The sequence below is a fragment of the Carcharhinus amblyrhynchos genome, chromosome 9, assembly GCF_965287045.1.
Source record: "Carcharhinus amblyrhynchos chromosome 9, sCarAmb.v2.hapA, whole genome shotgun sequence".
Classification (NCBI taxonomy): Eukaryota; Metazoa; Chordata; class Chondrichthyes; order Carcharhiniformes; family Carcharhinidae; genus Carcharhinus; species Carcharhinus amblyrhynchos.
This window is the reverse complement of record NC_137332.1, coordinates 112,317,885-112,330,994: the sequence shown is the minus strand read 5'-3', so window position 1 is coordinate 112,330,994 and position 13,110 is coordinate 112,317,885. Positions and strand designations below refer to the sequence as shown.

Genomic DNA, 13,110 nt, shown 5'->3' with positions numbered 1-13,110 from the left:
ACGCCACTAGCTTTCGGAACTGCCTATTCCTTCGTCGAGGGCGGCAGTTTTCCGGGGAGTGGCATCGGATTGGTCAGCAAGCCTGTCACTCAGACAGGGAGGCGGGTCTCTGATGACGAGGGAAGCCGAATGGCGGGGATATCTGCCAATCAGAAGCATCAGGCGGGCTTCCGAACGTCCTGGAAGAGAATTGGTTGGAGCTCCTGTCACTCTGAGCGCGGATTACCTTTATCCGGGGCGGGGTGGTGGTCTGGATGTTGATTGGTTAAAGTGCCTGCCCGTCATACACGGGAGGTTGAGCTTCCGGTCGCTTCGAAAGCTGGTTGGTTGCATCATCTGTCACTCAGAGTTTGGGGCCTCCTGTTGTTGGCAGCAAGGGTTGGATCACAGCACAGCCGCACCGAGCAAGAGAGGCTACTGGAAGATCAGATCGGGAGGAGGAATTGTCCACCTGTTAACAGGCACAGGTGAGAGAGGCTTCCTCTTCGGTGAGGGTTGAAAAGTAATACAATCCCTAAAGTGCAGAAGGAGGCCAGAATGTCACGTTCCAGTGGGGAGTCCAATAAAATTCATGGGAGCTAAACTCGTATTGTTTGGGGATATTGGTGGGGAGGAAAGGAGGTGGGGGATGATGGAGGTAAGGAGATGGGGTTGTAATGGAGGCGAAAGGCGATAATTGGGGTAGATAGCTGAAGGAGGATGATGAGGGTGAGGAGATGAGGAAGAGGGGGATAATCAGAGTTAAGCAGGTTTTGAGGAGGAGCAGGGGAGGGTTGTGTCACTTGGGAAGCAGTGGAAGGATTGTTAAGGAGGAGGCTGGAGAGTGGTTTTAGGAGGGAAGAAGGTTGATGGGGATGAGGACGGGGAGAAGGGGTTCAGGAGGAGGGAATAGAGATTAAGGAGGAGAGATACCGTGTGAAGGAGAAGGGGTGTAGGGTATGAAGGAGGGGCAGTGGTAAGAGTGGTGAAGTTGATGGGACAAAGGAATGTGGTTTGTGGGATAGGAAGTGCAGTGGGGTATGTGTTGAGGAGGGGGTATGACAGGGTGATAACAGCGGCCATTATGAAATTAATTTGATTGATTTTATTCAGGCCTCAGTGAATACCAATCCCAGGGAATAAATTAAAACTATTGTCAGATTCAACAGCATTCAAATTACACAAAAGAAATAAACACACTCTGACACTCTCTGAGGCAGAATAAAACCACTTTTGAATGTTTGTACATTTTGAATTTGAGCAGCAAGAGGGCCTCTCTGAAATTAAGCACAATTCTCAGTTAGCTGATGTTGGATGTGGCTGTGTGGATCGTGATATTAATCCCATGTCCAGCTAACAGAACCCTATCTCTATACATTTTCAGCAGTGAAACTAGCTGTTTTTTAAACATAGTACTTGATCAATGTGTTAGTGACCTGTGAGAGTTTAAATTCCTGTTTTTACAATCTCTTTTTGTCTTCACAGGAACAGTTGAATCAATGACAGAACCTCGAACCTGCATTTTCTCATTTGTGGACTATTTGAACAAGATGGTGTGGAACTTGTTGATAAATCTGAATGAGGAGGAGGATGGTATTTTATTCAGAACAGAGAGAAATCGACAAAAAAAAAACAAGGCAATTCAAAGGAACCTTTGTGTTTTACATAAAGGACATGGACTTGGATCTAGAGAGTACAATTTCCACGTTTATCGATGATGGAATACTGGGCAATGAAGTAAATAGTGAGGAGGATAATTACATATTTCAGGAAGAAGGACTGGTGGAATAGACAGACATATGCCAGACATAAGTAAATGTGGAGTAATGTATTCCAGGAGGAGCATGATGAAAACACAGCATCATTTAAATGGAATCGTTTTGATGGGCCAGCCGTGTGAATGGATAACTGTTAAGGCTCCATGGTCAAGTGGATCGAATATTATGATTTATGGAGAGATTCCAAGTATCTTCAATGTCTACTTCCCATGAAACGTATTACTGCTCAAATAGCAGGTAATGTCAAGTTTCAAGAACAAATTTCCAAACAGATAGATAACGCTCGGGATGTTGTTAACCATGTCTGTATGGGTGACGAGCAGTGAACAGAACTTATTGAAGTTCTAGCATCTACACACACCTGAGTGATTGAGCATGGGAAGATGAGAGACTGTCCTCTCTGGTCATCCTGTCCCCTGAGAATAATGCCAGTCCAAGTATCTTGGTGAGCAAAGGTTTTCTTTGTTTCTATTCATTGTTCAGTCTTTGTTTTATTTATTTGTCTTTTAGTTAAAAGTTATTTTTATGACATAGAATTTATCATTTAAATTATAAAAATCTTTTGAGATTCCAGTTTTAGTTTGAAAACTTTTGCTCAATTCTATTACATTCCTCAATTTAAAGGGACCAATATACAAGTTTGTCCACCTACCATTTTTGTGAAAAAGAGCATAGTGACAATTGGAGGCCATCAGTCCCTCAAGCCTGAGATTAACTTTTGGTTAATCTCAGATTTCCAGTTAGAATTCATCTAACATCAAAGTTGTACCATCCTTTGTTTTTTGACATTTTGCTCATTTCATTTATGAGAGCATAAGAACCAGGAGCACATTTGGCTATAATATCTTCTATCTAGGGATTGTAAATAGTTGGGACCTGAACACCAAACGTGTGACACCCCACTCGTTAAATCTTGCCAACAAGAAGACGGCCCATTGACCCTGACTCTCGCTCTCGCTCTCTCTCTCTTTCTCTTTCTCCCTCCTCTCCCCTCTCTCTCTGCTTTCTTTCTCTCTCTCTCTCTGCCTCCCTCCCTCTCCGATTTTCTGCCCCCCGTCTCTCTCTCTCTCTCTGTGCCTCCCCCCGCCGACTCTGTCCCTCCCTCTCTCTCTCTCTCTGCCTCTGCCTTCCCTTCTCTCTCTCTCTCTCTCTGCCACCCCCCACCCCTCTCCCCCTCTCCCTCACTTCCCCGTACCTTGTAAATCTGGGTGATCTCCTTCATCGAGGCGCTGCTTGGGCGGGTTCTGCGTGCACCTCTTCTCGCTGGCACGGTTGCAGGGACCTCCCCGGGTACTGCCCTGGGCACTGGCTGACCCACTGCCCCCCCGATGCCTCCCCTGACGGGTGAGGTTCCCCGCTGCCCAGTCAGGCTGCCCAGCTGTTTCCGAGCCTTGGCCACCTTCCTCCTGGCGGTGCGGTTGATCCGGACAGCACGGGGAGCGAAGTCCTGGCAGCACAAGGGGCAGGGGAGACGCTTGGGCAGCGGGAAGCCGTCCTCCTCCGGCCGGAGAGCGAGGGTGGAGAGGCAGACCCGGCAGACGATGTGACCGCAGGGCACACTCACTGGCTGCTTGTAGGCAAGACTGTTCCCTTCCTGTTGGCGAACACTTCAGTGGTCACGGGCATTCAGCCTCTGACCTTCGGGTAAGCATTCTCCAAGGCGGCCTTCACAACACACGACAGCGCAGAGTCGCTGAGCAGAGACTGATAGCCAAGTTCCGCACACATGAGGACGGTCTCAACAGGGATCTTGGGTTCATGTCGCACTATCTGTAACCCCCGTGACTTGCCTGGGTTTGCAAAACCTCACTTACTGTACTGTCTGGAGACAATACACATCTCTTTAAACTGTGATCAGTGCTCCTACCACTCACATTATCAGCCACTTCAGGTCTTGAACAGCAGGTTAGGTGTAAGGATTCGCATTTTAATCAGTAATCTCTAAACTGTCTGTGCTTTATATGCTCTGTCTGAGGCCAGAACTCTCCATTCACCTGACGAAGAGGGTAACCCCTCGAAAGCTTGCGAGTATATTATCAAATAAATAGGTTGGACTAAAACCTGGTGTTGTCAGACTTTTTACTGTGCTTGTAGAGCTGCAGGCAGACAGGACAGATAGTTCCATCCAGGATACTCTCCATCTCCTCAGCTGCTGCCTCGGCCCCAGCACCGAGCGGCTGGTCAAAGTTTCGATTTCCCCTCAGACAGCTGTGGGAAAGGTGGGGAAGTCAGTCTCCGTAACACTTCCTGCATTAAACTCTGCTCTGTGGAGCTGGAGGTGGGGCAGACTTAACAAGGAACAGAATCCACATTCTGATCGGCAGACTCAATATCTCCACTGATCCACGCAGCGTGACACTCGCAGGGAGGCTGTAACTGTCAAAAGAAGTAAGAAGTCTCACAACACCAGGTTAAAGTCCAACCAGTTTATTTGATAGTGATCCCACAAGCTTCTGGAAACGCTGTTCCACTCTCAAAATAATCCAGAGAAAGCATCCTTTCTGCTTGGTGTTTCTTCTGCTCTGCCCAAGTTTGCAAGAATTCGATTTCATAGAAACCTTGCAGTGCAGAAGGAGGCCATACGGCCCATCGAGTCCACACCAGCAACAAAGTAAGAAGTTTATTTATTCATCGTAAGTCACTGTGAAAATCCCCCAGTCCCCACACTCTGTTCGGGTACACTGAGGGAAGATTTAGCATGGCCAATGCGCCTAGTAAGAAGTCTCACAACACCAGGTTAAGGTCCAACAGGTTTATTTGGTAGCAAAAGCCACTAGCTCCGAAAGCTCGTGGCCTTTACTACCAAATAAACCTGTTGGACTTAAACCTGGTGTTGTGAGACTTCTTACTGTGTTTACCCAAGTCCAACGTTGGCATCTCCACATCACTGCAGGTCTTTCAGACTATGCAAACCGGAGCATCCAGAGAAACCCACACAGACGTGGGGAGAATGTGCAAAGAATCCCACCTAGACTCTATCCCATAACCCCACACATTTACTCCACTAATCCCTCTAATGCCCTCTCTCTCTGTCTATCTCTGCCTCCCCTTCTATCTGCCTTCCCCTCAATCACGCTCTCTCTCTCTGCTTCCCCCTCTCACTCTCTTTCTCTGCCTCCCTTCCCGCCCCCCTTTCTGCCTTCCCTCTCTCTCTCTCTCCTTCCCCTCTCTCTCACTCTCTTTGCTTCCCTTCTATATCCTGGGTCACTAAAGGGCAATTTAGCATAGCCAAACTACCTAACCAGCACATCTTTCAGACAGTGGGAGGAAACTGGAGCACCCAGGAGGAACCCATGCAGACATGGGGAGAACTTGCAGACTCCACACAGACAGTGGCCCAAGTCAGGAATTGTCCCAGGACCTTGGAGCTATGAGGCAGCAGTGCTAACCACTGTGCTGCCCCATTTTATTTAATTAAATTTATTATTGTTACATGTATTAGTATACAGTGAAAAGTATTGTTTCTTGCGTGCTATACAGACAAAGCATACCGTTCATAGAGAAGGAAAGAAGAGTGCACAGAATGTAGTGTTACAGTCATAGCTAGGGCGTAGAGAAAAATCAACTTAGTGCGAGGTAGGTCCCTTCAAAAGCCTGACTGCAGCAGGGAAGAAGCTGTGCTTGAGTCGGTTGGTACATGGCCTTAGACTTTTGTATCTTTTTCCCAAAGGAAGAAGGTGGAAGAGGGAATGTCTGGGGTGCATGGGGTCCTTAATTATGCTTGCTGCTTTTCCGAGGCAATGGGAAGTGTAGACAGAGTCAAGGGATGGGAGGCTGGTTTGCATGATGGATTGGGCTGCATTCACAACCTTTTGTACTTGCTTGCGTTCTTGGGCAGAGCTGGAGACATACCAAGCTGTGATACAACCAGAAAGAATGCTTTCTATGGTGCATCTATAAAAGTTGGTGAGAGTCGTAGCTGACATGCCAAATTTCCTACCACTATAAATTACAAAATGTCATGAATTTCCTGATGACAGCAAATTAGTTCGGAATTTTGTTCCCCTGAAATTCCATGACCAATCCACCTAACTTACACATCTTTGGATGTTAAGGGGCCACATCTGAACGGCCCCACACAAGCAATTGCTCTTCCATTCTGCTCTCTGATTCCCTCACCTTCTCTGCACTAACACCACCTCACCCCACACCCTAACCCCCACCCCAACCCCCTGGTGCACTCAACCCCATAGCAGGAAGGCGGAAGTAACGTTTGCTAACCTCAAAGGCACAGAAAAATGTCTGTCCCACCAGGTGTATGCACCAATCATTACATACATCATCACCGGGTGGGGGGGGGAGGGGGTCTGCTACACAAGATTTCGGCGTGTTGGATTATTAGTGAGGATTCACCGGATGAAAATGGGATTCCAAACATATACCACCCCCCTGCCCAGGAAACGCCATTAAGGGATTTGAGGAAAATGTTTAGTTTCCTCCTGCAGTCTCAAGATGTGGAAGTTAAGGGGATTGGCCATACTAAATTGTCCCTTGGTATCCAAAGACATTTGGGTTCGGTGGATTAGCCACGCTAATTGCCCCTTAGTGTCAGGAGGATTAGCTAAGGGAAATACATGGGGTTACAGTGAAAGGGCCTGGGTGGGATTGTGGCCGGTGCAGCCCCGATGGGCCAAATGGCCTTCTTCTGCACTGTAGGGATTCGAAGACTTCCGACTTCCACTACTGGACCTCGTTTCCAGAATGGAAAGTCCCTCCCAGAGTTCCAAATCAGGACAATGTGTGTGTCTGTTCTGGGGTGAGGGTTGGGGGGATGGTGGTGGTGGGAAGGAGGGTGTCGGGGGAAGGAGGATGTTGGGGGGAGGGGGGTTGGGCGGTGGCAGTGGAAAGGTTCCCGCTGGGAATGAGATAAATACTAATAATTGCTGCTGATGTAATCTGTTGGTTAGTGTGGTTTAATGCTAACAGCGATAACAAGCTGAGAATAAAAGTTCGTTATATCTGTAAATAAGTGAATGAAACCTGCACAGATCAATGTGCCCTTTGCCCCATAAAATAGCTGTGGTCACTTGGACCTTTGGACCATCGCTCTCTGAAGGTGTGTCCCCAGCCCATGTTGAATAAACCAGATTAACTTTACTCCTATCCCAGCAAAACCCGACACATTTAGCATGGCCAATCTACCTAACCTACACATCTTCAGACACAAAGGGACAATTTAGCGTGGCCAATCCACCTAACCTGCACAATCTTTGGACACGAAGGGACAATTTAGCATGGCCAATCTATCTAACCTGCATATCTTTGTAACCAGAACATCGGGAGGAAACCTATGCAGATATGGGGAGAACGTGCAAACTCCACACAGACAGTGACGCAAGACAGAAATTGAACATCAGTCCCTGGTGCTGTGAGCCAGCAGTGCCAACCACTGTGCCACAGTGCTGCCCCATTGAATGGTGGAGCAGACTTGATGGGCTGAATGGCCTACCTATGCTCCTACATCTTGTGGTCTTATAAGGTTAGATTTCAAATTAAATTTGCATTTAACATCAGGATTCAGGTTAGATTTAGAGTTAAGATTGGATGTAGGGTTTGGTTTAGGATTAGGTTTGTGTTTAGGGCTAGTTTTTGGGTTAGATTTCGGGTTAGGTTGAGGGTCAGACTTAGGGTTTGAGTGAGTAGTGTGGGTTACTTGGAGTTTAGGATCGGGGTCTATTGCAGTCTATATTTGTATACATGAGCTCAATATTAAAACGTTGGTCGGAGATGAGATAGTTCTTCCGTTAGTGTTGGTGTCCAAAATAGTTGGGCCAGGGGTTGTGTTAGACAGGAAGATTTTTTAGGTGTTTAGCCTGATTGAGTTTCCCTATTAGGCCAGAATTCTCTGGCCATTTACGCCAGTGAGATTCTCCAGTCCCGCTGGCAGCACATCCCCATCCGTGGGTTTCCCGCTGGCATGGGGTGACATCAATGGGAATTCCCACTGACGGCGATGGGAACCAGATAATCCCGCTGACAAACAACACACCACCTCCAGCCAAGGGGCTTGGAGGCTGGTGAACTTCAGGTTTTTAGGTGTCCAGATCACCAGCAACCTGTCCTAATCCCCCCCTGCTGATGCTACAGTTAAGAAAGCCCACCAACACCTCTACTTTCTCTGGAAACTAAGGAAATTTGGCATGTCCGCTACGACTCTCTCCAACTTTTACAGATGCACTGTCGAAAACCTCTTTCTGGTTGTACCACAGCTTGGTATGGCTACTGCTCTGTCCAAGACCACAAGAAACAAAAGGGTCATGAATGTAGCCCAGTCCATCATGCAAACCATCCTCCCATCCATTGACTTCATCTACACTTCCCGCTGCCTTAGAAAAGAAGCCAGCATAATCAAGGAGCTCACATGCCCCAGACATTTGTCCCTTCCAGCTTCTTCCATCGGGAAAAAGCGACAAAGGTCTGAGGTCACGTTTCAACCAACTCAAGAATGGCTTCTTCCCTACTGCCATCAGACTTTTGAATGGAAATACCTTGTATTAAGTTAAACTTTCTCCACACCCTGGCTATGACTGTAACACTACAGTCTGCACTCTCTCATTTCCTTCTCTATGAGCGGTATGCTTTGTCTGTATAGCACGCAAGACAAAATATTTTTCACTGTATACTCACACATACAACAATAAGAAGTCAAATAAAATCAAAGAATCTCGCCCTTTACGTTTGATTCAGACTATTTGGTAATGGGGTTTGTTGCATGTCTAATCTCTGGGTTGTGTTTTTTTCTCTTTGTTGCCCGTTGCAATGGCACAAAAGTGTCCTATGAGTCTAGTTTTTAAATGTTGATTTGAGACATTGTTTAGTTTGGACTGACAAGATTACATTGTGTTGCTCGCATGCAATGTTTGATTTACTGAGGTGGTTCTCATGTGATCTTGTTTCGTCAGAGGCTGTGGCTTAGAGGTATCGTCATTGGACTAGCAATCCAGAGATTCGGCGTAATGTCCTGGGGTTCTGGCTTCGAATCCCACCACAGCAAATGGTGAAACTTGAGTCTGGAATTAAAAGTCTAATGATAACCATTGTCGATTGTCAGAAAAACCCATCCGATTCACTAACGTTCTTCAGGGAAGGAAATCCACCATCCTTACCTGGTCTAGCTTACATATGACTCCAGAGCCACAGCAATGTGGTTGACTCTGAAATACCCTCTGAAATAGCTTGACAAGCAAACTAGTTCACGGGCAGTGCTAGTCCAATGAATAAAAAGAGAGGAAATGCTAAAAACTCTCCAGAAACAAAAGAGAATCAAGGGATTGTGAATCAGTCTAGTGAACCTTCATTGCACTCCCTCTATGTCAATACTCCAGGTGTGGTCTCACCAAGGGTCTATACTCTATGACGATTAGGAAATGTACCTTACTTTCTAGCGCTTCCTGGCCACTCAAAAATAAGCAAATTTAGCATACATGGGATTGGGGGGTGGTGGGTCTTGGATTGGATTGAGAAATTTGGGACACAAAACAGAGAGCAGGAAAAAATGGGTCTTTTTTCAGGTGGGCCAGCTGTGATGGGTTTGGGACTGGAAGGATCAGTATCTTGGGCTTCAGCTATTCACAATGTTTTAGATGGAGGGACTAAATGTGATATTTCCAATATGACACAAAACTTGGTGTCAGCTGTGAGAAGGATACAAAGAAGCTGCAAAGGGACTTGGAGAGACTGAGCGAGTGGGTGAAAATTTGCCAGACAGTTCGCACTGCTGCCTCAGCGCCAGGGACCCGGGTTCAATTCCAACCTCGGGTCATTGTCTGTGTGGAGTTTGCACATTATCCCCATGTCTGTGTGGGTTTCCTCCGGGTGCTCCGGTTTCCTCCCACAGTCCAAAGCTATGCAGGGTAGGTGGATTGACCATACTAAATTGCCCCTTAGTGTTAGGGGTACTAGCTAGGGTAAATGCGTGGGGTTCTGGGGATCGGGCCTGGGTGGGATCGTGGTCGGTGCAGACTTGATGGGCCAAATGGCCTCCTTCTGCACTGTAGGGATTCTATGTAATTCTGATATGGGCCAAACGTGGGCAGTTGGGATTGCTGGGAGGGCACCATGGATCAGTTAGACCGAAGGGCCTGTTTTCATGCTGTATTGCTCTATGACAGAGCAGGTTCAAAGGGCCGAATGGTCTACTCCTGCTCCAACCTAATATGCTATTATGTAACATTTTTAATGCCCTTGATTAATGGCATGTTCCTCGAGTAAACGTTTCAACTAAAAGACAGCACCTCTGGCTGTGCGGCATGTCCTCAGTACTGCACCAAGTGTTGGCTGGTACATGTTCGGAACTCTGGATTCAAAACCATATTTTTCTTCTTTCAAATGATAAAGTTTAAAGTTTATTTATGGGTGTCACAAGTAAGGCTTACATGAACACTGCAAAGAAGTTACTGTGAAAATCCCCTAGTTGCCACACCCTGGCACCTGTTCGGGTACCCTGATGGAGAATTTAGCATGGCCAATGCACCTAACCATCTGGTCGCAGCAGCTGAGGGACTTCACTGGTGCAACATTTACCAAGAAGTGGGAAGCAGAAGATCTGGTCTGAAGGAGTGTTAAGCCAGAAACATTGCATTAGTGTTTTCCACCTACTCTCCTTCTCCTCTAACCCTGCAAAAAGGAAGGTAAAAGTGAAGCTAAGTTTTATACAATTTTTCAAACAATTGTGTTGGTGCTCAAAATGTCAGTCAGTGGGGTTAAGTGCTGCAGTTGTGAGATGTGGGAGATCTGTGATGCTTCCAGTGTGTCGCCTATTATATCTGCAGGAAGCTCACCCTATTGCAGCTCCTTACAGAACGCATGGATAGGTTGGAGCAGCAGTTGGATGCACTTAGGAGCATGAAGGAGGCAGGAAGCTTCATAGATAGGAGTTGAGAGACATGGTCACACCCAAGGTGCAGTCTGATGGGTGACCGCCAGAAGGGGCAGCCAGTCAGTGCAGGAATCCCCTGCAATCATCCCCCTCTCTAACAAGTATACCATTTTGGATACTGTTGGGCGAGATGGGCTATCAGGGGATCAACACAGAAAGAAGTCTCACCACACCAGGTTAAAGTCCAACAGGTTTATTTGGTAGCAAAATCCACCAGGTTTCGGAGCGCTGCTCCTTCGTAAGGTAAGGGGCAGGGTAAGGGAACAGGTAAGAGACACTTACCTGACGAAGGAGCAGCGCTTCGAAAGCTAGTGGCTCGTGCTACCCAATAAACCTGTCGGATTTTAACCTGGTGTTGTGAGACTTCTTACTGTGTTTACCCCTGTCCAACGCCAACATATCCACATCATGACTATCAGGGGATACCAGCAGCAGCAGCAGCCAAAGCAGTGGCACCACAGCTGGCTCTGTTGTTAAGCAGGGAGGGATAAAGTGGACTAGAGCAATAGTTATAGGGTACTCTATAATTAGAGGTGAAGATGGGCGTTTCTGTGGACGTGAAAGAGACTCCAGGATAGTATGTTGCCTCCCTGATGCCAGGGTCTAGGATATCTCTGAATGGACAGAAAGCATTCTGAAGGGAGAGGGCGAACAATCAGATATCCTGATACATATTGGTACTAATGACATAAGCAGGAAGAGTGATGAAGTCCTGCAGCAGCAGTTTAGGGAGTTAGGTAGAAAGTTAAAAGCAGGACTTCTGGGTTGTAATCTCAGGATTACTCTCTGTACAATGTGCTAGTGAGGTTGGGAATAGTAAGATAGTGCTGCTGAACACGTGGCTAAGCAGCTGGTGTAGGAGGGAGGGTTTCCAATATCTGGACCATTGGGGTCTCTTCCGGGGCAGATGGAACTTGTACAGGAAGGATGGGTTGCATCTAAACTGGAAAGGCATAATAAATATTCTGGCCGGGAGGTTTGCTAGTGTCAATCGGAAGGATTTAAACTAGTTTGGCAGGCAGGGTGGTGTTATTGCGAGTGGGCAAAACGACCACTACCGACTCAGGGTGAAGTTCAATAACGGCACAGCTTTCTTTTCTTTTAACGTCGACGGAGAAACAAAGTCAGGACGTACAATCGGACTGTCCCGAAAGTGTTGGACCAATTGTTTTAAGTGTGTGTTAATTGTTTTTGTCTGGTTGGTTATTAATGGTCTAGGATCTCTGGGGTTTGAACCATGGGTGTGTTATTGATCTCAAGAGTTTTGAGGGGCCAGGGATGCTTTCCTTAACTGTGTTAATTTTAGCTGTCTCTATGGGTTGTTTGACTGGTTTAGAAGTGCTGATTTTGATGGGGTGGGGATGTGTTCTTTAATTTAGTTCCTGTAGGTGCCATCCTGACCAATTTCCCTTATGTGCGAGCCCTCATTTGCATTCTAAAAGCATGCTCTTGCCTACTGATCAGTGTCTGTTACTTTGTGATTTTAGTGGAGGGCTCCGAGGATAGCTTTAGTTTGCTTCCATTTTGTGTGCCCAATTTCATAAAATTTGTTGTCCGATAACAGTGGGAACCAAAGCAAAGGTGAATTAGCTGAAGGGGAACCTGAGAGTAGGGCCAGTAAATACCAGAGAAATAGCAGGCAGAGAGGGCTTGCTAATCAGAGTCTGGTGGACTGAGGTGCATTTGTTTCAATGTGAGAAGTGTAACAGGTAAGACAGATGAACTTAGAGCTGGGATTAGTGCTAGGAACTATGATTTTGTTGCCATTACAGGGACTTGGTTAAGGGAAGGACGTAATTGACAGCTTAACATTCCAGCATACAGATGTTTCAGGTGGGATAGAGAGAGATGTGAAAGGGGTGGGGGAGTTGCATTCCTGGTTAAGGAGAATATCATATTTGTACTCCAGGAGGATACCTCAGAGGGCTCATACAGTGAGGCAATATGGGGAGAGTTCAGGAATAGGAAAGGTGTAATCACAATATTGGGGGTTTACTATAGACTGCCTGACTGCCAGTGGGAAATTGAGGAACAGATATGTGGGCAGATGTTGGCAAAGTGTAAAAATAACTGGGTTGTTGTGGTGGGAGATTTTAATTTTCCCTAAATTGACTGGGACTCACTTAGTGCTAGGGGCGTGGATGGGGCAGAGTTTGTAAGGAGCATCCAGGGGCGCTTCCTGAAACAGTGTGTAGATAGTCCAACTAGGGAAGGGTCCATACTGGACTTGGTATTGGGGAATGAGCCCGGCCAGGTGGTCGATGTTTCAGTAGGGGAGCAGTTCGGGAACAGTGACCACAATTCAGTAAGCTTTAAGGTAGTGATGGATAAAGCTAAGTGTGGTGTCCTCAAGTCTCCTGGCAGACGGACTGCAACCCAGATAAGTGTGTGGTAGTTCATTTTGACAGGTCAAATGGGATGAAGGAATATAATATTAAGGGTAAGACTCTTAACAGTGTGGAAGATCAGAAGAAT

The 13,110-nt window shown here is 46.8% G+C and overlaps 1 long non-coding RNA gene across 1 annotated transcript; it reads left to right on the top strand.

Moving 5' to 3' along the window:
* Window positions 1–378: 378 nt before the first annotated feature.
* On the top strand, window positions 379–9,340 carry LOC145348213 (uncharacterized). Its single transcript, XR_013887923.1, has 3 exons — window positions 379–467; window positions 1,465–2,202; window positions 8,660–9,340. It is a non-coding gene; the product is annotated as an uncharacterized LOC145348213 (long non-coding RNA).
* Window positions 9,341–13,110: the final 3,770 nt, after the last annotated feature.